We start from the raw sequence: 27,413 nt of genomic DNA on the forward strand, positions 1-27,413 counted from the left end.
ATCATCATTGCCATATGTAACATACCTGGCGGCGTCCTTGCATGGTGGTCCATCTCCCACTGTGCAAGAGGGCGCACTTGATCTCCTGTCCAGAATGTCTCTCTGGCTTCCCTCCATGCTGTCTGTTTGTGTCTGTCTCTGCTGCTTAAGGGCGGCGCCCGATCACTTCCTGCTTTTTGTACCTGCTGTGGGTCACACCCCTTGTGCGTCCTCAGCCTATTGCTGTCTGACACTTGGTATATAGCTCAGCAGCTCCCTTCTATCCCTGCCTGAGCATAGTGTTTTCCTTCAGTGTGTGCTTGCACTCTGAAGGTGCCAGGTCCCGTCTTTGTTTCCTTGTCTGCCTTTCCTGGAGGCTGTATTTCCAGGCCTGTCTGAACTTAGTCCTGTATGTCTCCTGCTTTGCGGTATTAGTTCCCGTGTCTGAACTAAGTCCTGTATGTCTCCTGCTTTTTGTATCAGTTCCCGTGTCTGAACTGAGTCCTGTATGTCTCCTGCTTTTTGTATCAGTTCCCGTGTCTGAACTGAGTCCTGTATGTCTCCTGCTTTTTGCATCAGTTCCCGTGTCTGAACTGAGTCCTGTATTTCTCCTGCTTTGCGGTATCAGCTCCCGTGTCTGAACTGTGTCCTGTATGTCTCCTGTTTTGCGGTATTAGTTCCCGTGTCTGAACTAAGTCCTGTATGTCTCCTGCTTTGCGGTATTAGTTCCCATGTCTGAACTGAGTCCTTTCTGTGTATCTTGTCTGTCCTGTCTGAACACGCTCCTAGCCTGTTCCTCCCGCCTTCTAGGAGCCGATTACCTAGACCCGCTCCTGTATCTTGTCTGTCCTGTCTGAACACGCTCCTTGCCTGTTCGTCCCGCCTCTCTGGGGGCAGTATTCCCAGACCCGCTCCTGTATCTTGTCTGTCCTGTCTGAACACGCTCCTTGCCTGTTCGTCCCGCCTCTCTGGGGGCAGTATTCCCAGATCCGCTCCTGTATCCCGCTGCAGTGTCGGTCTCCTCCGTACACTCAGTTCCAGTCTGAACTCTCTCCTATCCTTTACCTGTTTTGCCTCTATGTCCGTTCCCTTCCTTTTTCTGCAGAGTCTGAACTCGTACCTAACTCCTGCTTGTTGTCTCTGCAAGTACTGTGTGAGTATCTGGCTCTGTCTTTCCCTTCCTGTCTGTTCCGTGTGAACAGAGTCCTGTCCTGCCCTGCTTCTGGCCGCTGCTCCGGCAGTCCTGTCCTGCCCTGCTTCTGCCCGCTGCTGCGGCAGTCCTGTCCTGCCCTGCTTCTGCCCGCTGCTCCGGCAGTCCTGTCCTGCCCTGCTTCTGCCCGCTGCTCCGGCAGTCCTGTCCTGCCCTGCTTCTGCCCGCTGCTCCGGCAGTCCTGTCCTGCCCTGCCTGTACCCCTCTGCCTGTAATGTTCCTGAGTCCCAGTGTGTACTGGGCCCTATCCCGCCTGTGTTCCTACCTGCTAGTGCCTCCCTGTCTGCACTCTAGCTGTGCTTGCCTGTACCCCCCTGCCTGCTTACCCGCCTGCCTGCATACCAGTCGTGCCTGCCTATACCCACCAGTCTGTGTGCCAGCCTACCAGTCTGTTCCTGTATTCCCCTGTGTGGGTCAACAGCCGTGTCCGGGGTCTGTCCTGGAGTAGCACCTGGTCCCTCTGCTCGGTTCCTCCTTGGTGCACTGGCGTCGTATGCCGTCGTGCGACCCTGGTCGGATCGGGTGAATACCTAGTTACGCCCCTCCAGGCATTCACTCTCCGGCACGGTCCAGTGGAATCACTACCAATCACACGCACACGCCGCTTAGCCCGGGCGTGTGCATAACAGCATGCTCAGGCCATGGTTCCCGTTGAGCCCCACGGCCTTCGCCCTCTGAGAAGTTTTCCAGCGAATATATGCATTAAAATAAATAAATAAAATTTTTTTTCCCTTAGCTGAGTTCCAGGCGAATTACTTACCGTCCAGATGGATCTATCAGCTCTCGTTCCTGCGGATCCGCCACGTTACTATGGGGATCCAAGACAGTGTCGTGCATTTGTGGAGCAATGCATGCTACACTTTAAGGCCTACCCTCTCTATTTTCCTTCCGATTGGGCTAAAGTGGCCTTTATTATGTCTTACCTGGCGGGTGATGCCTTGGAATGGATCAACCCCCTATATGAAACACAGGATCCAATCCTCCGGGACCTAATGGCCTTCCTGGTGGCCTTTCTAATGGTCTTCGATGATCCTAACCCGGAGGCTCCTGCTGAAGCTTCACCTCCCAATATCCCGGAGCAGCCCCAATGGGTAATGTGTGTGGGTAGCGCAATAGTCCTCCAGCCCAATGAGACTACTGCCCACCCAGAATCCTCACAGGGTGACTACGCTTTCCGGAATACTTCTCTCAACCTCAAGAGGCAGTCCAGACGTGCTAGACGTAGAGGCAAGCCGTCACGCCAGGGTCTGTCCTCCCTGAGACCTCCTGACCCCAACCTTGAAGTCCCTACTGAAGCTTCATCTCCCTGTATCCTGGAGAAACCCCAATGGGTAATGTGCGTGGGTAGTGCACCAGTTCTCCTGCCCGAAGAGACTTCTGCCCATCCAGACTCCACACAGGAGAACTTCCTGCACCCGGCATCAGATGCTTCTCTCTCTTTAACCGGTGTGCATGTCCAAGGATGCTCCAAAGCTGTGGTTACCTCTGAGTCTGTGCACCTCTACTACCTGGCGGAGGATCCCCTGTTGCCTCCTGAATCCTCCGGGATACCACTCGATGACAAATGGAGAGAGACTTCTCTACACCCGGTACTCAATACCTTGTCCGCTTCGTCCTGTGAGCCTGACAATGGGTACCCCAAAGTGGTAGTTACCTCCGAGTCTCTACACCCCTCCGACCAGGCGGAGGATCTCCAGTTGTCTCCTGAACCCTTCGGGGTGCTACCTGGTAGCGAAAGGACAGAGACTCTCCTATACTCTGTACCTGATACCTCGCTCGCTTCGTCCAGTGAGTCCAACCTAGTGTACTCCGAAGCAGAGGTTACTCCTGAGTCTCTACACCCCTCCGACCAGGCGGAGGACCTCCAGTTGTGTTCAGAATCCTTCGGGGTGCCACCTGGTGGTGAATGGACAGAGACTTTCCTATATCCTGTACCTGATACCTCGCTCGCTTCGTCCAGTGAGTCCAACCTAGTGTACTCCGAAGCAGAGGTTACTCCTGAGTCTCTACACCCCTCCGACCAGGCGGAGGACCTCCAGTTGTGTTCAGAACCCTTCGGGGTGCCACCTGGTGGTGAATGGACAGAGACTTTCCTATACTCGGTACCCGATACCTCGCCTGCTTCCTCCAGTGAGTCCGACCTAGTGTACTCTGAAGCAGTTGTTTTCTCTGAGCCTCTGCACTCTTCTGACCCGGCGGAGGACCCCCAGTTGTTTCCTGAATCCTCCGGGATACCACCAGATAACAAAGAGACAGTGACTTTTCCTCATTATGTACCTGATAACCCGTCTATTTTTTCCTGTGAGCTTGACAAGATGTACCTCGAAGCAGAGATTACCCTCAAGTCTCTGTCCCCCTCCAACCCAGTGAACGACTGGTCCTCGAATTCCCTGCGGAAGATTCTGGCAGGCCTGAAGAAGAGGGGGCGTAAGGGGGGAGGTACTGTAACATACCTGGCGGCGTCCTTGCATGGTGGTCCATCTCCCACTGTGCAAGAGGGCGCACTTGATCTCCTGTCCAGAATGTCTCTCTGGCTTCCCTCCATGCTGTCTGTTTGTGTCTGTCTCTGCTGCTTAAGGGCGGCGCCCGATCACTTCCTGCTTTTTGTACCTGCTGTGGGTCACACCCCTTGTGCGTCCTCAGCCTATTGCTGTCTGACACTTGGTATATAGCTCAGCAGCTCCCTTCTATCCCTGCCTGAGCATAGTGTTTTCCTTCAGTGTGTGCTTGCACTCTGAAGGTGCCAGGTCCCGTCTTTGTTTCCTTGTCTGCCTTTCCTGGAGGCTGTATTTCCAGGCCTGTCTGAACTTAGTCCTGTATGTCTCCTGCTTTGCGGTATTAGTTCCCGTGTCTGAACTAAGTCCTGTATGTCTCCTGCTTTTTGTATCAGTTCCCGTGTCTGAACTGAGTCCTGTATGTCTCCTGCTTTTTGTATCAGTTCCCGTGTCTGAACTGAGTCCTGTATGTCTCCTGCTTTTTGCATCAGTTCCCGTGTCTGAACTGAGTCCTGTATTTCTCCTGCTTTGCGGTATCAGCTCCCGTGTCTGAACTGTGTCCTGTATGTCTCCTGTTTTGCGGTATTAGTTCCCGTGTCTGAACTAAGTCCTGTATGTCTCCTGCTTTGCGGTATTAGTTCCCATGTCTGAACTGAGTCCTTTCTGTGTATCTTGTCTGTCCTGTCTGAACACGCTCCTAGCCTGTTCCTCCCGCCTTCTAGGAGCCGATTACCTAGACCCGCTCCTGTATCTTGTCTGTCCTGTCTGAACACGCTCCTTGCCTGTTCGTCCCGCCTCTCTGGGGGCAGTATTCCCAGACCCGCTCCTGTATCTTGTCTGTCCTGTCTGAACACGCTCCTTGCCTGTTCGTCCCGCCTCTCTGGGGGCAGTATTCCCAGATCCGCTCCTGTATCCCGCTGCAGTGTCGGTCTCCTCCGTACACTCAGTTCCAGTCTGAACTCTCTCCTATCCTTTACCTGTTTTGCCTCTATGTCCGTTCCCTTCCTTTTTCTGCAGAGTCTGAACTCGTACCTAACTCCTGCTTGTTGTCTCTGCAAGTACTGTGTGAGTATCTGGCTCTGTCTTTCCCTTCCTGTCTGTTCCGTGTGAACAGAGTCCTGTCCTGCCCTGCTTCTGGCCGCTGCTCCGGCAGTCCTGTCCTGCCCTGCTTCTGCCCGCTGCTGCGGCAGTCCTGTCCTGCCCTGCTTCTGCCCGCTGCTCCGGCAGTCCTGTCCTGCCCTGCTTCTGCCCGCTGCTCCGGCAGTCCTGTCCTGCCCTGCTTCTGCCCGCTGCTCCGGCAGTCCTGTCCTGCCCTGCCTGTACCCCTCTGCCTGTAATGTTCCTGAGTCCCAGTGTGTACTGGGCCCTATCCCGCCTGTGTTCCTACCTGCTAGTGCCTCCCTGTCTGCACTCTAGCTGTGCTTGCCTGTACCCCCCTGCCTGCTTACCCGCCTGCCTGCATACCAGTCGTGCCTGCCTATACCCACCAGTCTGTGTGCCAGCCTACCAGTCTGTTCCTGTATTCCCCTGTGTGGGTCAACAGCCGTGTCCGGGGTCTGTCCTGGAGTAGCACCTGGTCCCTCTGCTCGGTTCCTCCTTGGTGCACTGGCGTCGTATGCCGTCGTGCGACCCTGGTCGGATCGGGTGAATACCTAGTTACGCCCCTCCAGGCATTCACTCTCCGGCACGGTCCAGTGGAATCACTACCAATCACACGCACACGCCGCTTAGCCCGGGCGTGTGCATAACACCATATCTCCCCCCACCACCTCTATCACCATTGCTCTCCCTCTTCTCCCCCCACCTCCTCCATCACCATTGCTCTCCCTCATCTCCCCCCACCTCCTTCTTCACCATTGCTCTCCCTTTTCTCCCCCCACCTCCTCCATCACCATTGGTCTCCCTCTTCTCCCCCACCTCCTCCATCACCATTGCTCTCCCTTATCTCCCCCACCTCCTTCATCACCATATTTTCTCTCACCATCTCCCCCACCTCCTCCATCACCATTGCTCTCCCTCATCTCCCACCACCACCTCCATCACCATTGCTCGCCCTCTTCTCCCCCCGCCTCCTCCATCACCATTGCTCTCCATCATCTCCCCCACCGTCACCATTGCTCTCCCTCATCTTCCCCCACCTCCTTCATCACCATTGCTCTCCCTCATCTCCCCCCACCTCCTCCATCACCATTGCTCTCCCTCTTCTACCCCCCCACCTCCTCCATCACCATTACTCTCCCTCATCTCCCCCACCTCCTCCATCACCATATTTTCTCTCACCATCTCCCCCACCTCCTCCATCACCATTGCTCGCCCTCTTCTCCCCCCGCCTCCTCCATCACCATTGCGCTCCATTATCTCCCCCACCGTCACCATTGCTCTCCTCATTTCCCCCCACCATCTCTATTGCTCTCCTCATCTCCCCCCACCATCACCATTGCTCTACCTCATCTCCCCCCACCATCACCATTGCTCTACCTCATCTCCCCCCATCACCATTGCTCTACCTCATCTCCTCCCACATCACCATTGCTCTACCTCATCTCCCCCCACAATCACCATTTCTCTCCCTCACCCCCCCACCTTCTTAATCACCATTGTTGTCCCCATTTCCCCCCATCTCCAGCCCAGTGTATTAGTTAAAAAAAACAAAACACTTACCTCTCAGCATGTTCCCCCGCAGCATCGTCCTCTGATTCCTGCCCGGCATCTTTCTCCCTGACACAGACTCATGCTGCATGATGATGTCATCAAGCAGCGCGGGCCTGTGTCAGGGAGGAAGCGCCGGGCAGGAAGTAGAGGTGAGGACAAATCCCTCCCGCTCAGCTGCTATTTTCCTCCTGTTGGCAGCGGAGCTGGAGGCATCGGTCCCTGCCCTCCGCACAGGATGAGGGCAATCTGGCCATGGGCCCCCCAGAGCCTGGGGGTCTGAGAAGGAAGCCAGATCGCCCTCATCAGCCGCACTGCAAGGGCCCTCTGGACCTTTGCAGTGCGGAGCACCAGCAGCCATGTCAACCAGGGGACCCGTGCATCCTGCTCAGGGACCCACTGAGCACCCAGGCCCACCGGAGAATTCTCCGGTGTCCCGGTGCCCCAGTCCGACCCCGCCAGGGGTATATCATGTGTCTGCTCAGTAGCCAGTAATCCCAAATGGGTGCTTAAGCAGAAGCTGAAAAGGATGAGGCCAGGGTAAATCAAAAAGGCGGGATCTTACCAGTTGGGTGCAGACCAGGGTGAGAGGGTATGGATGGAGGACAATAGCCCAAAGCTGGACTCGCGTTTCGCGGGTGCAACCGACCCTTGAGAAAGCGGATTAAACACACGGAAAAAGCACTTCGGGCTTTGGGCTATTGTCCTCCATCTATACCCTCTCACCATGGTCTGCAACCTACTGGTAAGATTCCACCCTTTAGATATACCCTGGCATCATCCTTATCAGCTTCTGCTTAAAGAGGTTGTTTGGTCAAAAGTGATAAGTCTGCATTCACTCTTTGTGTGACTGCAGACTTACGAATCCCCCCAGCACACGCACTGTGCGCTGCGGAGATTCGCCGGTATGAGACACGGTAACAGAAGGTAGGTATAAATTATACAAACCCCCGGCTATTCAGCGCCATCTAGCTCCATACACTTGTATGGAGCGAGTCCACGCTCCGTCTAGTGACGCAGACGGGCCAGTGGTTGCGTCCGACTAGAAGATGCGGCCTCGCTCAATGCAAGTTTATGGAAAGCGAGCCTATGCCCACTGGCCGGGGGGTATGTATAACACATACATACCCTCCGTTACTGGGTCTCAAACTGGCGAATCCCCGCAGAGCACAGTACCTGCGCTGGGGGGATTCATAAGTCTGCAGTCACACACAGAGTGAATGTCACGCAAGTTGTGGGAAAGATAAACACAAAGGGAAGAGGGAAAGGGAGCCCAGACTCTAGGGAAAGGGGGAGTGGAGACCTCCTAGGCTGATACAATATCACCCTGTCTCCACTAATGTTCCTATATTGGTTCTTCACCAATCGCTGCACGCGAACCTCACCCTGTCTTTCCCTGGCATTTGGCCCTGGCTTGGGAAGGGAGGGGAATGAGCACTAGTCGTTCCCCACTGACAACTAAAGACAACAAAGGGGAACAAACAAGGGAAGATAGCTTAGCTTTTAGTCAACTTCAGAGAAATGAATACCCGTCCTCATAACTCCAGAAAGGAAGAAGTAATGCACTTGCTCCGAGCCTTTACAAGGGGTAATGTGAGTATCGCCGGCACCTCCCTCTAGCAGACAGCAGGTATTTATACACCCAGGCCATGGTGTAAATTAGCAAGAGGAAGGTAGCCACTGGATCCTAGAGAGACAGCTTCTAAGAAGGTGTCTGTAATGCCAAATGAAGAGACTCCTGCAACCAACTGCAGTGCGACTCTGTCACTTCTGACACACCTGTGACAGTACCCCCCCTCTACGAGTACGAGTGGCCTCCAGACACTCAGGACCGGGTTTCTCAGGATAAGAGGTGTGGAATGAGAGAACCAACCTGGGAGCGTTCACCTACAGTGGTGGCCAAAAGTATTGGCACCCCAGATAATACTCAGTTTCTTCCTGAAAATGATTGCAATCACAAATTCTTTGGTATTATTATCTTCATTTAATTTGCTTGCAAGGAAAAAACACAAAAGAGAATGAAGCAAAAATCAAATCATTGATCATTTCACACAAAACACCAAAAATGGGCCAGACAAAAGTATTGGCACCCTCAGCCTAATACTTGGTTGCACAACCGTTAGTCAAAATAACTGCGAACAACCGCTTCTGGTAACCATCAATGAGTTTCTTACAATGCTCTGCTGGAATTGTAGACCATTCTTCTTTGGCAAACTGCTCCAGGTCCCTGATATTTGAAGGGTACCTTCTCCAAACTGCCATTTTGAGATCTCTCCACAGGTGTTCTATGGGATTCAGGTCTGGACTCATTGCTGGCCACCTTAGAAGTCTCCAGTGCTTTCTCTCAAACCATTTTATAGTGCTTTTGGAAGTGTGTTTTGGGTCATTGTCCTGCTGGAAGACCCATGACCTCTGAGGGAGACCCAGCTTTCTCACACTGGGCCCTACATTATGCTGCCAAATTTGTTGGTAGTCTTCAGACTTCATAATGCCATGCACACGGTCAAGCAGTCCAGTGCCAGAGGCAGCAAAGCAACCCCAAAACATCAGGGAACCTCCGCCATATTTGACTGTAGGGACCGTGTTCTTTTCTTTGAATGCCTCTTTTTTTTTACTGTACACTCTATGTTGATGCTTTTTCCCAAAAAGCTCTACTTTTGTCTCATCTGACCAGAGAACATTCTTCCAAAACGTTTTTTAGGCTTTCTCAGGTAAGTTTTGGCAAACTCCAGCCTGGCTTTTTTATGTCTCGGGGTAAGAAGTGAGGTCTTCCTGGGTATCCTACCATACAGTCCCTTTTCATTCAAACGCCGACGGATAGTACGGGTTGACACTGTTGTACCCTCAGACTGCAGGGCAGCTTGAACTTGTTTGGATGTTAGTCGAGGTTCTTTATCCACCATCCGCACAATCTTGCGTTGAAATCTCTCGTCAATTTTTCTTTTCCGTCCACATCTAGGGAGGTTAGCCACAGTGCCATGGGCTTTAAACTTCTTGATGACACTGCGCACGGAAGACACAGGAACATTCAGGTCTTTGGAGATGGACTTGTAGCCTTGAGATTGCTCATGCTTCCTCACAATTTGGTTTCTCAAGTCCTCAGACAGTTCTTTGGTCTTCTTTCTTTTCTCCATGCTCAATGTGGTACACACAAGGACACAGGACAGAGGTTGAGTCAACTTTAATCCATGTTAACTGGCTGCAAGTGTGATTTAGTTATTGCCAACACCTGTTAGGTGCCACAGGTAAGTTACAGGTGCTGTTAATTACACGAATTAGAGAAGCATCACATGATTTTTCAAACAGTGCCAATACTTTTGTCCACCCCCTTTTTTAGGTTTGGTGTGGAATTGTACCCAATTTGGCTTTAGGACAATTCTTTTTGTGTTTTTTCATTGAAGACAAATTAAATGAAGATAATAATACCAAAGAATTTGTGATTGCAATCATTTTTAGGAAGAAACTGAGCATTATCTGACAGAATTGCAGGGGTGCCAATACTTTTGGCCACCACTGTATGACGCTGAAACCCACATCCTCTCCTCTGGACCATAACCCTTCCAGTGCACCAAGTATTGTAGAGAACGACGTTGGAGATGAGAATATACAATCCTCAAAATCTGGAACTCCAGATTACCATCAACCATTAATGGGGGCAATGGTAGAGGTGAGGGCTCAAGAGGTTCCACATACTTCTTGAGTAAGGAACTGTGGAACACGTTGTGGATCTTAAGGGGCTGAGGAAGTTCAAGACAAAAAGCTGGTGAGTTAATGAATGTGGTTATTTTATAGGGACCAATAAACCTAGGTCCTAGCTTCTAAGAAGAAACTTTAAATCTTATATTCCTGGTAGACAACCACACAAAGTCATTCACATTCAGGTCTGGTCCTGGCAAGCATTTTCTGTCAGCCATACTTTTATACCTGTCTCCCATGATCTTTAAATTACTCAGAACACCCTGCCATACCGAGGAGAGCGACAAAGCAAACTGTACCTCCTCAGAAACTCCCGAAGCTCCTTCCCCACTAAAGATACCAAACTGTGGGTGATAACCGTATGCACCGAAAAACAATGACCTGCCAGTGGATTCTTGACGACGATTATAAATGGCAAATTCTGCTAGTGGTAAGTAGGATGCCCAATCCTCTTGATTTTCGGAGACAAAACACCTGAGGTAGGTCTCCAAATTCTGATTGACACGCTCAGGCTGTCCATTCGACTGAGGTTGGAAGGCAGCGGAAAAGGACAGCTGCACCCCCAGTCGAGAACAGAATGTCTTCCCAAACTTAGAAACAAACTGGGTCCCCCGATCTGACACCACATCAGAGGGAACCCCGTGAAGTTTCACGATCTCATTTATGAATGCCTGAGCAAGTGTCTTGGCATTTGGAAGTGCAGGTAATGCGACAAAGTGAACAATTTTACTGAACCTATCTACAACCACCAAGACCACCGCTTTGCCTGCAGAAACCAGTAGGACAGAAATAAAATCCATGGACAAGTGTGTCCATGGCCTACTAGGGATAGGTAGCGGAAGAAGAGTACCAGATGGACGGGTATGCAAAACCTTAGAACGCGCAGAAATTCTACAAGCAGATACGTGTTCAACCACATCCCGATGCAGCCCCGACCAAAAACGAGACAGGAAGTCCACGGTTGCCTTACTACCTGGATGCCCAGCAAGCACAGAGTTATGATGTACCTTAATTACCTTGCGGCGCAGATTAGATGGTACAAATAACCTTCCTGAAGGGCAGGAGGCAGGGGCGTCCCCCTGAGCCTCCAACACCTATCACTCCAGTTCAGGATAAAGTGCCGAAATGACCACCACTTTCTGTAATATCGGGACAGGGTTCTCATGGTCACCACCACCAGGGAAGCTCTGGGACAAAGCAGCCTTGACATTTTTTACCCCTGGACAAAAATTGACAACAAAATTGAACCTAGTAAAAAACAGGGACCATCTGGCTTGCCTAGGGTTGAGACGTTTAGCTGACTGGAGATATGATAGACTCTTCTGGTCAGTAATAACAGTAATAGTATGGACAGCCCCCTCCAACCAATGACACCAATTTGATTGCCAAAAGTTCCCTATTACCCACATCATAATTTCTCTCAGCTGAAGACAATTTTTTTTAGAAAAGAAGGCGCATGGATGCCATTTACCAGGGGACTGACCCTAAGACAACACAGCCCCAACCCCGACATCCGATGTATCAACCTCCACAATAAAGGGTTGGGAAACATCGGGTTGACTAAGTATAGGTGCAGTGGCAAAATGATTCTTTAAGGAAGAAAAAGCCTGGAGGGAAGCACCCGACCATTTTTAAAAATCAGCAGACCCCTTCTTAGCCATGTCAGTAAGGGGTTCCACAATTACAGAGTAATTTTGGATGGGTTTCTGGTAAAAATTAGTAAAGCCCAGAAAACGTTGTAGAGCCTTCAGGTTCTCGGGATGGTCCCAATCAAGGACTGCACAGATCTTCTCCGGATCTATCCGAAAACCCGAAGATGACAACAAGTACCCCAAAAACTGCACCTCCTGAACAGCGAAAACACATTTTTCCATTTTGGCATAAAGTTTGTTATCCCTTAATATCTGGAGCATCTGCCTAACATGCCCCCGATGTGTCTCAAAATCAGGTGAGTAAACCAAAATATCGTCAAGATAGACCACTACAAACGTCCCCACCAAATGATGGAAAACATCATTTATGAAATGCTGGAATACCGCAGGAGCATTGGTCAAACTGAAAGGCATAACCAGACTCTCGAAATGCCCTTCAGGGGTATTAAATGCTGTTTTCCATTTGTCCCCTCCTCTGATTCTAACCAGATTGTAGGCTCCCCTTACATCCAACTTGGAGAATACCTTAGCTCCTACAACCTGGCTGAACAAATCAGGAATCAGAGGAAGAGGTTATGGATCACGGATGGTAATTTGATTTAATTCCCGGAAATCTAAACAGTGACGTAGACCGCCATCTTTTTTCTTCACAAAGAAGAACCCTGCTGCCACGGGCAAGGATGAGGGTCTGATATGTCCCTTCTCCAGACTTTCCACAATGAAATCCTTCATGGCTTGTCTATGAAGGCCAGAAAGATTACACAGCTTGGACTTCAGTAGCTTAGCTCCTGGGGTGAGGTTAGTAAGACAGTCATATGCACGATGAGGAGGCAAATCCTGACACTCCCTCTCAGAAAAAACGTCCTCAAAACCAGACAGAAAAGCAGGTAATATTTCTGTAGAGACAGTAGCAAGGGAAATATATAAACAGTTCTCATGGCAGTAATTTTCCCATTCAATAATCTCCCCGGCTTGCCAATCCACCAACAGATTATGTTTAACAAGCCAAGGGAAGACCCAAAACAATAGGTGTGGGAAGACTGTGCAACACAAAGGGAAGAGGGAAAGGGAGCCCAAACTCTAGGGAAAGGGGGGAGTGGAAACCTCCTAGACTGATATAATATCACCCTGTCTCCACTAACGTCCCTATATTGGTTCTTCACCAATCGCCGCATGCGAACCTCACCCCGTCTTTCCCTGGCGTTTGGCCCTGGCTAGGGAAGAGAGGGGGATGAGCACTAGTTGATCCCCACTGACAACTAAAGACAACAAGGGGGAACAAACAAGGGAAGATAGCTTGGCTTTTAGTCGACTTCAGGGAGATGAACACCCGTCCTCATAGCTCCAGAGAGGCACATCCCTCTAGCAGACAGCAGGTATTTATACACCCAGGCCAGTGTGTTAATTAGCAAGAGGAAGGTAGCCGCTGGGTCCTAGAGAGACAGCCTCTAAGAAGGTGTCTGTAATGCCAAACGAAGAGATCTCCTGCAACCAACTGCAGTGCGACTCTGTCACTTCTGACACACCAGTGACAGTACACCCCCCCCCCTCTACGAGTACGAGTGGCCTCCAGACAGTCAGGACCGGGTTTCTCAGGATAAGAGGTGTGGAATGAACGAACCAACCTGGGAGCGTTCACCTATGACGCTGAAACCCACACCCGTGACAGTGACTGCAGACTTATCACTTTTGACCAGACAACCCCTTTATGCACCCATTTGGGATTACTGGCCACTGAGCAGACACAGGATATACCCCTGGGTTATTACTAGAGTTCATCTTTATTTACTTGGGATTACTGGTCATTGGGCAAATTGCAATATGTAACATACCTGGCGGCGTCCTTGCATAGTGGTCCATCTCCCACTGTGCAAGAGCGCGCACTTGATCTCCTGTCCAGAATGTCTCTCTGGCTTCCCTCCTTGCTGTCTGTTTGTCTGTTTTGGCTGCATAGGGTGACGCCCGCTGAACTTCCTGTTTCTTGTACCTGCTGCGGACACGCCCCTGTTGCACCTTCAGCCTATTGCTGTCCATCTTTGGGTATTTATACCACCTTCTTCCTCAAGATGGCGCCTGAGCATTGTTTCTTGTCAGTTGGCTTTTTGTCTCTGACATGCCAGGTCCTATCCTGTTTTCCTGCCTGTTTTCCAGTTCTGTGTCTGAACTGTGGTCTGTTCTTGTGAACACGCTTCTTGCCTGTTCTTTCGCCTTCTAGGGGCCGTATTACTAGATCTGCCTGTCTGTGCCTTGCGGTATCTGTTCCCGTCTGAACAGAGTCCTGTTTGTGTCTCTGCCTTTCGGTATCTGTTCCCGTCTGAACAGAGTCCTGTTTGTGTCTCTGCCTTGCGGTATCTGTTCCTGTCTGAACAGAGTCCTGTTTGTGTCCCTGCCTTGCGGTATCTGTTCCCGTCTGAACAGAGTCCTGTTTGTGTCCCTGCCTTGCGGTATCTGTTCCCGTCTGAACAGAGTCCTGTTTGTGTCTCTGCCTTGCGGTATCTGTTCCCGTCTGAACAGAGTCCTGTTTGTGTCTCTGCCTTGCGGTATCTGTTCCCGTCTGAACAGATTCCTGTTTGTGTCCCTGCCTTGCGGTATCTGTTCCCGTCTGAACAGAGTCCTGTTTGTGTCCCTGCCTTGCGGTATCTGTTCCCGTCTGAACAGAGTCCTGTTTGTGTTCCTGCCTTGCGGTATCTGTTCCCGTCTGAACAGAGTCCTGTTTGTGTTCCTGCCTTGCTGTCTCTGTTCCCGTTCCTCTGTTCCCTGTTGTCTGTGCCTCGTTTCTACTTTAACCTTGTCTCCCTTTTCCCTCTATGTCTGTTTTCTGCATCTTTCTGCAGAGTCTGAACTCGCTCCTAAATTCCTTCTCGTCGTCTCTGTACCTCTGTTGTGAATTTAGTGTACGCTCGCTACTTCTATGTAAGTACTGTGCGTGCTTCTGGTCCTGCCTTTCCTTCTCCGTCTGTTCTTTGTGAACAGAGTCCTATCCCCTTGCCTTGTTTACCGCTCTGCGGTGTCCGCTCTGCTCCTGCTTAGCTTGCCGCTCTTGCGATTTCTGCTCTGCTCCTGCCTTGTTTACCGCTCTGCGGTGTCCGCTCTGCTCCTGCTTAGCTTGCCGCTCTTGCGGTTTCTGCTCTGCTCCTGTCTTGTTTACCGCTCTGCGGTGTCCGCTCTGCTCCTGCTTAGCTTGCCGCTCTTGCGGTTTCTGCTCTGCTCCTGCCTTGTTTACCGCTCTGCGGTGTCCGCTCTGCTCCTGCTTAGCTTGCCGCTCTTGCGGTTTCTGCTCTGCTCCTGCCTTGTTTACCACTCTGCGGTGTCCGCTCTGCTCCTGCTTAGCTTGCCGCTCTTGCGGTTTTCACTCTGCTCTTGCCTTGCTTGCCGCTCCTGCGGTTTCTGCTCTGCTCTTATCTTGCTTACTGCTTCTGCTGTTTCCGCCCTGCCCTGCTTCTGCCCGCTGCTCCGGCAGTCCTGTCCTGCCCTGCTTGTGCTCGCTGCTCCTGCAGCCCCGTCCTGCTCTGTTCTTGCCCACCGCTTCGGGCGTTCCCTCTCTGCTGTGGTTGTCTACCGCATCTGCGGTTCTGTGACCCAGTCTGTATTGGGTCTTAACCTCTCTGTGCTCCAGCCCGTCCTTTCGGCCAGTACCTCCCTGCCTGCATACTCGCCTGTATCCACCCATCTGCATACCTGCCGTGTTTGCTTACATCCACCAGTCTGTGCCAGCCTAACCTGCCTGTTCCAGTAATCCCAGCGTGGGTCAACCCCCGTGTCCGGAGTTTGACCTGGAGTAGCACCTGGTCCCTCTGCCCGGTTTCTCCCTGGTGCACTGGCGTCGTATGCCGTCGTGCCACCTTGGTCGGATCAGCCAGATACTTAGTCACGCCCCTCCAGGCACTCTCCGGTCCATGGTCCAGTGGAACCACAACACCCGCACACGCCAGTCAGTCCGGGCGTGTGCATAACACAATATATACCTCTAGACTATTACTAGGGTAAATTTTTACCTATTTCATGAGCATATGCTATTTATTACTATGAATGTTTGGTGTTTCTGCACCTTGGGTGGATATTCCTCTGTCTGTCTTGTTTTACGATGTTGGTCTTCAATCATGTTCAATACATATTTGCATTGAAGTCAACATTTACTCAGTTTCCTCGTATTATTTATTTGTCATACAGTCATGTATGATTTCTGCCTAAAGGAGAAAACTAAATGGCCATCGTGATTCCGAAATCTGCAGCATGGTGGCTCAGGGGTTAGCTCTGGTAACATGTGCATGGCGTTTGTATGTTCTCCCTGTGTTATGTGGGTTTCCTCTGGGTACTCTGGTTTCTTCCCGTCCTGATTTGTAGCACAAATTATTATTAAAACTGAAAAGTGGAGAAAGAAGCACCAATATTATTGCGCAAATGTAGCGTGCACCATAATTTGCGATTTTTGTATACTTCCTTTTGGTAAATTCCCTTTATGTTTGTATTTGGTACAAATTATACCATAAGCCATGCTACATAGAAATTCAAAGAGTATATTGCAGAGGCCATAATTCTTATACTCATTCGGGGAAGCAAATTGCCTGCTTCATCCCACCAACCCACATACAAAATATCATTCAAAATCCACTTTGCTCAGCATGATTGTCCTTTCCTCTATTAAAAAATGTTCTCCATCTGCGTCATTCTTCTTTTATTCTTTTGATTTTATCCAAAGGCTGCTTTGGGTCAGTATAAATAACTGCACTCTGGTCTGTGATTTAAGGTTCATTTATTTTTTAAGTTATTTTTATAAGTATTGAAATCTATTACCCTGCAGTATTTTTATCTTTTCATCTGCTCCTCATAAATAGACGTAGACTATAAGATTTATTACTATTTTGTGTTCACAAACAGAAGGGGATTTTTTTCAAATTAAAGAAAGGTGAATGTCTGATGCAGTTATCTTCAATTTCAGTCGTATTCTTTGGAGCTGGCAGTTTTTTTACTTACTTAATGGATGTCAGATGCGTTATAAGAGACTTGGAATGGAATATTTTTATTGCAACCAAGTGGCAGAGTAACAAGCAGAGTCTAGTCATTGACGTATCACTAATTCCTATGCAGCCATCTTAGAAGACGATTTTAAGAAATTCATAGAGTTTAACTTCAACACCACCACATGGAAAAAATCAAGCATTATGTAGTACCAGATAGAGAAGAGCAAATCAATTTCAAAGTGAATCTAATCGTTTAGTTTTTCACAAAAAAAATTGGATTTTTTTTTAGGGACAAGGAAGACGTAAAAAAAAACCTGAATGTACTCACCTTGCTCCTCACCTGTTCTGGCACCACAGCTTCTTGCCCTGTTCTTTGCTGGATCTGATCTCCTTTTCCGTCTTCACTCTCTTGGCTCATCCGGCACAGACTAGGTCTCAGATGACATCTTGAGGAAGACTTAAGAGTAAACTGTAGCCAGAGGGGGAAAGTGGGCAAGCTGGAGATTGGGCAGGGAGCTGCGATGCCAGGACAGGTTAGCGGCGAGGTGAGTATAATATTTTTCTTAATTTTTAACCCCTCTGTTTATTCTCTGAGGTCTGGGAAGACCTTGGAAGAGGGGTGCACAACCTGCGGCCCGAGGGCCACATGTGGTCCACGACTCCTCTGTGTCCAGAAGATCTCATACTGTGGGGATAGCTGCACTCATTGCATTGTCATCTTGACTCCTTTTTCTGGAGTGCTAAATAGGGGAGCAGAGGACATGCTTTATCTACAATAATGGAAGTTCCAAAAATGGAACCCCCATTAACTAGATTATGGAATATATAGTACTGGATGTGTGTGTATCTATAATATAACAGGGGATGCGTTTCTCTGTCTGAAGCCTTTCTAGACTGCGCATGCGCGATGCGCAGTCTGGCTCCAGACAGAAGACAGCATCCAGCCGTTACAGGTAAGAGGAGTGTGTATGGTGCCGGAGATCGCAGTATACGTAGACACTGAACGCATACCGCAATCTCCGGTGCCATACTTAGATACTTACCTTACCGGGAGGAGCGTTGCCACAGGACCTCTCTTCACCGGAGACCAGGGCAGGAGTGAGGCGTCGGATCAGCGCATGCGCATAGCTCTATCCAGCGCCATTTTACTGAAGACACATTTGCAGTGTGTCTTCAGCAAAATGGTGCCAGACAGCACGGTGTTCCGGCGCCGCACTCCTCCCCCGGCCTCCGGCAGAACAGGACACAGCAGCGCTGGAGCACAGGAAAGAAAGGTGAGTATAAGTGTTTATTTTTTTTATGTATGTACAGCGTGAAAGGGATGAGGGGGCCACACATACCAGGATTGGGGGGTGAGGGGACCATGCATACCAGGATTGGGGGGTGAGGGGACCATGCATACCAGGATTGGGGGGTGAGGGGTACCACACATACCAGGATTGGGGGTGAGGGGACCATGCATACCAGGATGAGGGGTACCATGCATACCAGGATTGGGGGGTGAGGGGACCATGCATACCAGGATTGGGGGGTGAGGGGTACCACACATACCAGGATTGGGGGTGAGGGGACCATGCATACCAGGATGAGGGGTACCATGCATACCAGGATTGGGGGGTGAGTGGACCATGCATACCAGGATTGGGGGGTGAGGGGACCATGCATACCAGGATTGGGGAGTGATGGGACCATGCATACCAGGATTGGGGAGTGAGGGGTACCATGCATACCAGGATAAGGATGAGGGGTGCCATGCATACCGGGATTGGGGGTGAGAGGTGCCACACATACCAGGATTGGAGGTGAGGGGTGTCACGCATACCGGGATAGTGGTGAGGAGTACCACGCATACCAGGATTGGGGGTGAGGGGTGCCACGCATACCAGGATAGGGATGAGGAGTACCACACATACCAGGATTGGGTATGAGGGGTGCCACGCATACCAGGATTGGGGATGAGGGGTTCCACGCATACCAGGATTTGGGATGAGGGGTGCCACGCATTCCAGGATTTGGGGTGAGGGGTGCCACGCATACCAGGATTGGGGGTGAGGGGTGCCATGCATACCAGGATTGGGGGTGAGGGGTGGAGGGGTGCCATGCATACCAGGATAGGATGATGGAGACAGGATGGGGGCAGCGCAAATACCAGGAGGGGGGCAGCACATACCAACATGGGAGACCATATACCAATAAAAATGCTCGCCACCCAGGCGTAGAACAGGTTCAATAGCTAGTATTATATATATACAGTCGGTACGGAAATATTCAGACCCCTTTACATTTTTCACTCTGTTTCATTGCAGCCATTTGGTAAATTCTAAAAAGTTCATTTTTTTCTCATTAAAGTACACTCTGCATCCCATCTTGACTGAAAAAAAACCCATAAATGTAGAAATTTTTGCAAATTTATTAAAAAAGAAAAACTGAAATATCACATGGTCATAAATATTCAGACCCTTTGCTCAGACACTCATATTTAAGTCACATGCTGTCCATTTCATTGTGATCCTCCTTTAGATGGTTCTACTCCTTCATTGGTGTCCAGCAGTGTTTAATTAAACTGATAGGACTTGATTTGGAAAGGCACACACCTGTCTATATAAAACCTCGCAGCTCACAGTGCATGTCAGACCAAATGAAAATCATGAGCTCAAAGGAACTGCCCAAGGAGCTCAGAGACAGAATTGTGGCAAGGCACAGATCTGGCCAAGGTTACAAAAGAATTTCTGCATTACTCAGGGTTCCTAAGAGCACAGTGGCCTCCATAATCCTTAAAAGGAAGAAGTTTGGGACCACCAGAAGTCCTCCTAGATCTGTCCGTCCAGCCAAACTGAGCAATCGTGGGAGAAAAGCCTTGGTGAGAGAGGTAAAGACGAGCCCCAAGATCACTGTGACTGAGCTCCAGAGATGCAGTAGGGAGATGGGAGAAAGTTCCACAAAGTCAACTATAACTGCAGCCCTCCACCAGTCGGGCCTTTATGGCAGAGTGGCCCGATGGAAGCCTCTCCTTAGTGCAAGACATATGAAAGCCCACATAGAGTTTGCTCAAAAACACATGAAGGACTCACAGACTATGAGAAATAAGATTCTCTGGTCTGATGAGACGAAGATAGAACTTTTTGGTGATAATGCTAAGCGGTATGTGTGGAGAAAACTAGGCACTGCTCATCACCTGCCCAATACAATCTCAACAGTGAAACATGGTGGTGGCAGCATCATGTTATGGTGTTATTTTTCAGTTGCAGGGACAGGATGACTGGTTGCAATCGAAGGAAACATGAATGTAGCCAAGTACAGAGATATCCAGAGTGCGTTGGACCTCAGACTTGGCCGAAGGTTCACCTTCCAACAAGACAATGTCCCTAAGCATACAGCTAAAATAACAAAGGAGTGGCTTCAGAACAACTCTGTGACCATTCTTGACTGTCCCAGCCAGAGCCCTGACCTAAACCCAATTGAGCATCTCTGGAGAGACCTGAAAATGGCTGTCCACCAACGTTCACCATCCAACCTGACGGAACTGGAGAGGATCTGCAAGGAAGAATGGCAGAGGATCCCCAAATCCAGGTGTGAAAAACTTGTTGCATCATTCCCAAGAAGACTCATGGCTGTACTAGCTCAAAAGGGTGCTTCTACTCAATACTGAGCAAAGGGTCTGAATACTTATGACCATGTGATATTTCAGTTTTTCTTTTTTAATAAATTTGCAAAAAATTCTACATTTCTGATTTTTTTCAGTCAAGATAGGGTGCAGAGTGTATTTTAATTAGAAAAAAAATGAACTTTTTAGAATTTACCAAATGGCTGCAATGAAACAAAGAGTGAAAAATGTAAAGGGCTCTGAATACTTAATAAATTAAATGAGAATGGTTGGTGATATCAACTTCCTGTTTGTGGCACATTAGTATATGGGAGGGGTAAAACTTTTCCAGATGGGTGGTGATTGACCATGGCAGCCATTTTGAAGTCGGCCATTTTGGATCCAACTTTATTTTTTTCAATGGGAAGAGGGTCCTGTGACACATCAAACTTATTGAGAATCTCATAAGAAAAACAATGGTGTGCTTGGTTTTAATGTAACTTTATTCTTTCATGAGTTATTTACAAGTTTATGACCACATATAAAATGTGTTCAAAGTACTGCCCATTGTGTTGGATTGTCAATGCAACCCTCTTCTCCCACTCTTGACACACTGATAGCAACACCGCAGAAGAAATGCTAACACAGGCTTCCAGTGTCCGTTGTTTCAGATGCTGCACATCTTGTATCTTCACAGCATAGACAATTGCCTTCAGATGACCCCAAAGATAAAAGTCTAAGGGGGTCAGGTCAGGAGACCTTGGTGGCCATTCAACTGGCCCACGATGACCAATCCACTTTCCAGGAAACTGTTCATGTAAGAATGCTCAGACCTGACACACATAATGTGGTGGTGCACCATCTTGTTGTAAAAACTCAGGGAACGTGCCACCTTCAGTGCATAAAGAGGGCAACACATCATCATGTAGAAATTTCAGATATCCAGTGGCATTGAGGTTTCCACTATCTTTGTACTCCATATACCACACCAAACCATCAAGATACGAGATGTGCATCATGAAAGAATAAAGTTATGTTAAAACCAAGCACACCATTGTTTTTCTTATGAAATTCGCAATAAGTCTGATGTGTCACATGACCCTCTTCCCATTGAAAAAAATAAAGTTGGATCCAAAATGGCTGACTTCAAAATGGCCGCCATGGTCACCACCCATCTGGAAAAGTTTTCCTCCTCCCATATACTAATGTGACACAAACAGGAAGTTGATATCACCAACCATTCCCATTTTATTTAGGTGTATCCATATAAATGGCATATATATTTTATATTTATTATATATACACTACTGAAAAAATAAAGGGAACACTCAAATAACACATCCTAGATCTGAATGAATTAAATATTCTCATTGAATACTTTGTTCTGTACAAAGTTGAATGTGCTGACAACAAAATCACACAAAAATCATCAATGGAATTCAAATTTATTAACCAATGGAGGCCTGGATTTGGAGTCACCCCCAAAATTAAAGTGTAAAAACACACTACAGGCTGATCCAACTTTGATGTAATGTCCTTAAAACAAGTCAAAATGAGGCTCAGTATTGTGTGCAGCCTCCACGTGCCTGCATGACCTCCCTACAACGCCTGGGCATGCTCCTGATGAGGTTGCGGATGGTCTCCTGTGGGATCTCCTCCCAGACCTGGACTAAAGCATCTGCCAACTCCTGGACAATCTGTGGTGCAACGTGACGTTTGTGGATGGAGCGAGACATAATGTCCCAGATGTGCTCTATCGGATTCAGGTCTGGGGAACGGGCGGGCCAGTCCATAGCTTCAATGCCTTCATCTTGCAGGAACTGCTGACACACTCCAGCCACATGAGGTCTGGCATTGTCCTGCATTAGGAGGAACACAGGGCCAACCGCACCAGCATATGGTCTCACAAGGGGTATGAGGATCTCATCTCGGTACCTAATGACAGTCAGGGTACTCTAATTTGGAGAGTACCCCTTTAAAACAACTTCCGATTATTTATATTTAAGCCGATTGGCGGTCATTTAATGGCTCTTCTGGGCAGAACTCATCATGGTTGTCGGCAGCAGACCTCATCTTTATGATTTTAATGTCGGTATGAACCATACAGTCACCTGACAAATGAGTGTTTTGCTACCACATAGAGGGCTGTGCGGCCCTCCAAAGAAATGCCAGCCCACATCATTACTGACCCACTGCCAAACCGGTCATGCTGAAGGATGTTGCATGCAGCAGATCGCTCCCCACGGCGTCTCCAGACTCTCTCACGTCTGTCACATGTGCTCAGTGTGAACCTGCTTTCATCTGTGAAGAGCACAGGGCGCCAGTGGCGACTTTGCCAGTCCTGGTGTTCTGTGGTAAATGCAAAGCGTCCTGCACGGTGTTGGGCTATGAGCACAACCCCCATCTGTGGACGTTGAGCCCTCATACCACCCTCATGGAATCGGTTTCTAACCGTTTGTGCAGACACATGCACATTTGTGGCCTGCTGGAGGTCATTTTGCAGGGCTCTGGCAGTGCTCCTCCTGTTCCTCCTTGCACAAAGGCAGAGGTAGCGGTCCTGCTGCTGGGTTGTTGCTCTCCTACGGCCCCCCCCTCGTCTCCTGGTGTACTGGCCTGTCTCCTGGTAGCGCCTCCAGCCTCTGGACACTACGCTGACAGACACAGCAAACCTTCTTGCCACAGCTCGCATTGATGTGCCATCCTGGATGAGCTGCACTACCTGAGCAACTTCTGTGGGTTGTAGAGTCCGTCTCATGCTACCACGAGTGTGAAAGCACAACCAGCATTCAAAAGTGACCAAAACATCAGCCAGAAAGCATTGGTACTGAGATGTGGTCTGTGGTCCCCACCTGCAGAACCACTCCTTTATTGAGGGTGTCTTGATAATTGCCAATAATTTCCATCTATTGCCTATTCCATTTGCACAACAGCATGTGAAATTGATTGTCAATCAGTGTTGCTTCCTAAGTGGACAGTTTGATTTCACAGAAGTTTGATTTACTTGGAGTTATATTCTGTTGTTTAAGTGTTCCCTTTATTTTTTTTGAGCAGTGTGTGTATATATATATACATATATATATATATATATATATATATATATATATATATATATATATATATATATATACATAATTATACCTCAGATCAGAATACCCCTTCAAATTTTATGTGGTCATTGGGGTGGTACAGTCACAAAATTTGGCACTCAAATGCACCCCTGCCGAAGAGGATAATGTACAACTTTTACCGACACTTCGCTTCGACTAAATTTGCGGCCAATCAAATTTTCTATCTGAATTTAAGCGAATCTGACAAATGGAATTTCAGCCTATTCTCTAGTACCAGTTGAAATCAATCGGCTGTTCTTGCTGTGTACATACAAACTGGGTCCACCAGAGAGAAATGCTCTTTACAGAATCTCTCTGCTTTGGCTAATAAAATGAGGTGTGCAATGAGGCATCCTCCTCTATAAACTCAAAATGTCCTAGTGGGGTGTTTTAAAAATTATTTTCGTAGGACGGTCAATTTTTTATGTAGTACATTTAAATGGAAAAGATGTTAGAAATGAAAAAAAAACAACTTTAATTTAGCTATTTAATTCCTGTTTCTGGGAAAGCTGATCTCAGAAGGGCACTGTTTCTTCTTGTGGAGACCGCCAGCTGGCAAGAAGAGGCTTAAAAGCCAGGTAATGCTCTCTGGGAAAAGGTATGCAAATTAGCTTGGCTCCCGAAAGAAGGAAAATCTATAATTCTACCATTTGGAGGTAGCTACCTTATAAGTCAATGTCCAACACTGTAACGAGCCAGTAATGAACATTTAAAAGTTAATTTCAAGGAGTACTGTTTGTTCTAACGGACTTCCAGTTGACATCAGACTGGAGAGTACAGACTGGGCTGTACTCCGCGGAAATAGATGTGCAAATTATCCCCCCACCATATACATGAAAAATTGTCTCTCTAGTTCTTCCTATTAACGCTATGTCTCGTGCACGTTCTGATCTGCAGAATTTTTCAGACTAAAAACTTAAACCAAACGGAACCCAGATGGATCTGATAATAATCTATGTTTCCGTTTGCATAAGTTATGTAAAGGATCACTTTTGTACATAACTTCCGTTTGTTCCTAAAATGTACAAACAGACATCGGAAGTGAGTTTTAGTCAATATCCAGCACAGTAATGAGCCTGTAATAAGCATGGGAAAGCTGAATGACAATTAGTATGACCAACATTACATCTCACAAAGAGATTACTTCATTGAGTGGCAAATCAGAGCTACGTAGCTCTTTGGAAAATGGAATTAAAAGAGAATCTGTCACGAGGTTTTCACCATCTAATCGGAGAGCAGCATAATGTAGAGACAGAGACCCTGATTCCTGCGATGTGTAACTTGTAGGGCTGCTTGCTGTAGTTTTGATAAAATCACTGTTTTATCTGCAGAAGATCATTAGAGGACTAGAAGACCTGCGGCCTAGTAGTCCTCCATATTCATGAACTATGTATAACCACACCCCCACCACTAGAATGGCAGCTTTCTTCCTATGCACAGTGTACAAAGAAAGTAGCCAATCAGTGGTGTGGGCAGGGTTATACAGAGCTCAGCATTTAGAGGACTAGATCTGCAGCAGATAAAACGAGGATTTTTATCAAAATGACAGTAAGCAGTCCAGTAAGTGATAATCCTTGTTTACCTAGTCAGATTGGTTGTCACTCAGATTTTCCAAAAGCAGATATAAATAAGAAATAGCTAAGTTTACCTGTGAGGACAACTGATGAAAATAACAGACAGGTCTTTTACCAGTTCCAGACCAGGCCATTTACCCCCATTCCTGACGAGGCACATTTTTGTGTTTCTTTTTGTACATGCAGTTTAAAGAGCTCTAAAAAAAATTCTCGTTAGGATATTCAAGTAATATTTGTGTCTTTTTTATGATAATTGGGGCTTCATTTTTATGTCACTGTCTATTTCTTTTTATTTTGCTGATGTCAATGCAAAATTAAAGGAATTAAGTGTTTTTCATAATTTTTTTTTATGACGACAATTACTTTAATACATTTATGCAAATTGTCTCTTCAGAGAGGAATAGTAGAACTATAGTGTTACCTAATGGAAGTAGCAATTCTAAAAGTCAATATCGACTCTCTATCAAGCCTTGTCACATGACTTAGGATAAAAGCCAGAACCAGAATCTCAATTTGTAGACACTGTGTTTCAGTGCAAAGTGAGATCTGGTTTGGCTGGGTGAGAGGCATCGGAATCCAAGGGGTAACTTTTCTCCTTGCTGAGAGCGACATGTTAATCATGTCAAGGTGAGGAGACTTTTAGGCCTCAATGCTCCTCTGGGAAATATGCAAATTGTCTCTTCAGATAGGAAGAGGACTAGAACTCTAGTGCCACCTATAGGAAGTAGCAATCCTAAAAGTCAATATCGACTCTCTAACGAGCCTTGTTACATGACTTAGCCTGGTCACATGACTCTAACGAGCCTCCTCACATTGTAAGGAACAATTAAAGAGTCAGCAAAGTGCATTGGTTGGCCCGAGCACTGTTTTCCCAGGGAATCTGCCTTGGGGAATGGAGAAAAGGATATCATGGACTGTAAATGGCCCATGGACTGGAGGTTCCTTACCCCTAATCTAAAGGTACAATTTTTTTCTTATTTATTTTTGGCAAAAAAAATATTTTTCTGTAATTGGGTTTCATTAAAAATTTTGCACTGTTGGCCTCTGTGTTGCACTGTCTATTGCTGTCTGCAAAATAAGTTAATGGACAATCTGTCAATGAGCTCATTCTAGCAGTCCAATGAGAGTGTTCCCAACTCTTTTTTTTTCTCTTTTTTTTAGCTCCTCTCAGCTGATTTATGAACACAGACCACATCAAAATTAAATGTGTGGAAAATTAAAGAACCTGAAAAAGCCAAATGGTGCAACATTTTTAATTAAACCGAATTGCAAAATGATTGTAGCCCCAAATACATGCATTTAGGTTAAAAAAAAAAGTATCCAGGGGCTGACAACCCCTTTAATAGAAATGTGTAGCCAGGTAAATGCCTGCCAATCTGAGGGCTTCATTGAAATCTTTACATGAACAGTATGTCACTTACTGAGCTTCATGATGTAGTTTTGCTAAAATCACTATTTTATCCTCTTAATGATGAGCCCTGACTACCACGCTGCTTAAATGTTGATTGTCTTTCTATATATAATTTACATAGATAGAAAATTGTCAGCTTTCGGGTGCGAGGACAGCCAGAGCTCATGAATATCAAGGATTGCATAGAAGGAGAGGACTTGAGAGGACTAGCACAGCTGCAGCAAATGAAAGTGTTTTTTAACCATTGCAGCAAGAAGCCAAGTAAGTGCCAGAGTCCCTTTATTGCATATATAGAAACACTATGCTTCAGCATGCTGTAGACATTATATACAGCACCTGAATTTCACTATTTCTACACATATAAAAATGTGGGGTTCTGTAACATCCCTGGCGGCGTGCTTGCATGGTGCACCACCTCCCACCATGCAAGACCACAATCTTACCTGTCAGTCCATGCTGCACTCTTTGCTCCAGTACCTGCTGTGTCCATGTCTCTTGTCTGATTGCTTAGGGCGTCGGCACGGCTTTCTGCTTGTTTCTTATAGCTACTGTGTGCACAGTCCTAATGCGTCCCCACCCTATTGCTGTGAGTCACTGGATACTTAAACCCCTCCACCCAGTGGGAGGTGCCTGAGCAACACTTTCACTCAGTTTGTCTTTTGCAACTGAGGTGCCAGGTCCTGTCCTGACTCTAGTCTGTCCGCTACCCTGGGGGCTGAGTACCCAGGGCCTTTTCCTGTACCTGTGACTTCTAGTCTGTTTCCGCCTCCCTGGGGGCTGAGTTCCCAGGCTCGTTCCTGTATCTTGTTCCCGGTTCAGTTCCTGTCTGAACAGTGTCCTAGCCCGTTACTTGTTTCTCTCTATGTCCGTGCCTTCACTTTTCCTGCAGTGTCTGAACTTGCACCTAACTCTAACTCGTTGTCTCTGTACTTCTGTTTATGAGTTTTGTGTCCACTCGCTACTTCATTGTAAGTACCTTGTGTGTATCTGGTACTGCTTGTCCCCTTTCCCTGCCTCCGTATCTTCCTCCTGTGTTCTAACCATCTTCCTGTATTTTCCAGTCTGTTCCATGTGAACAGAGCCCTGTCCTGTCTGC

General features: G+C 47.9%; 1 protein-coding gene across 1 annotated transcript in view; it reads right to left on the reverse strand.

The window, feature by feature from the left end:
- The window catches only part of WDR93 (WD repeat domain 93), a 127,916-nt gene extending 101,085 nt beyond the window's left edge, over positions 1-26,831 (reverse strand). The window contains exon 1 of the mRNA XM_073653241.1: positions 26,761-26,831. The gene's annotated coding sequence lies outside the window, so the exon portion shown is untranslated. The remainder of the gene's footprint in view (positions 1-26,760) is intronic.
- Between the last annotated feature and the right edge of the window lie 582 nt (positions 26,832-27,413).

Source organism: Phyllobates terribilis, unplaced genomic scaffold (genome assembly GCF_046119375.1).
Source record: "Phyllobates terribilis strain yellow unplaced genomic scaffold, ASM4611937v1 Scaffold_11__3_contigs__length_659146591, whole genome shotgun sequence".
Taxonomy (NCBI): Eukaryota; Metazoa; Chordata; class Amphibia; order Anura; family Dendrobatidae; genus Phyllobates; species Phyllobates terribilis.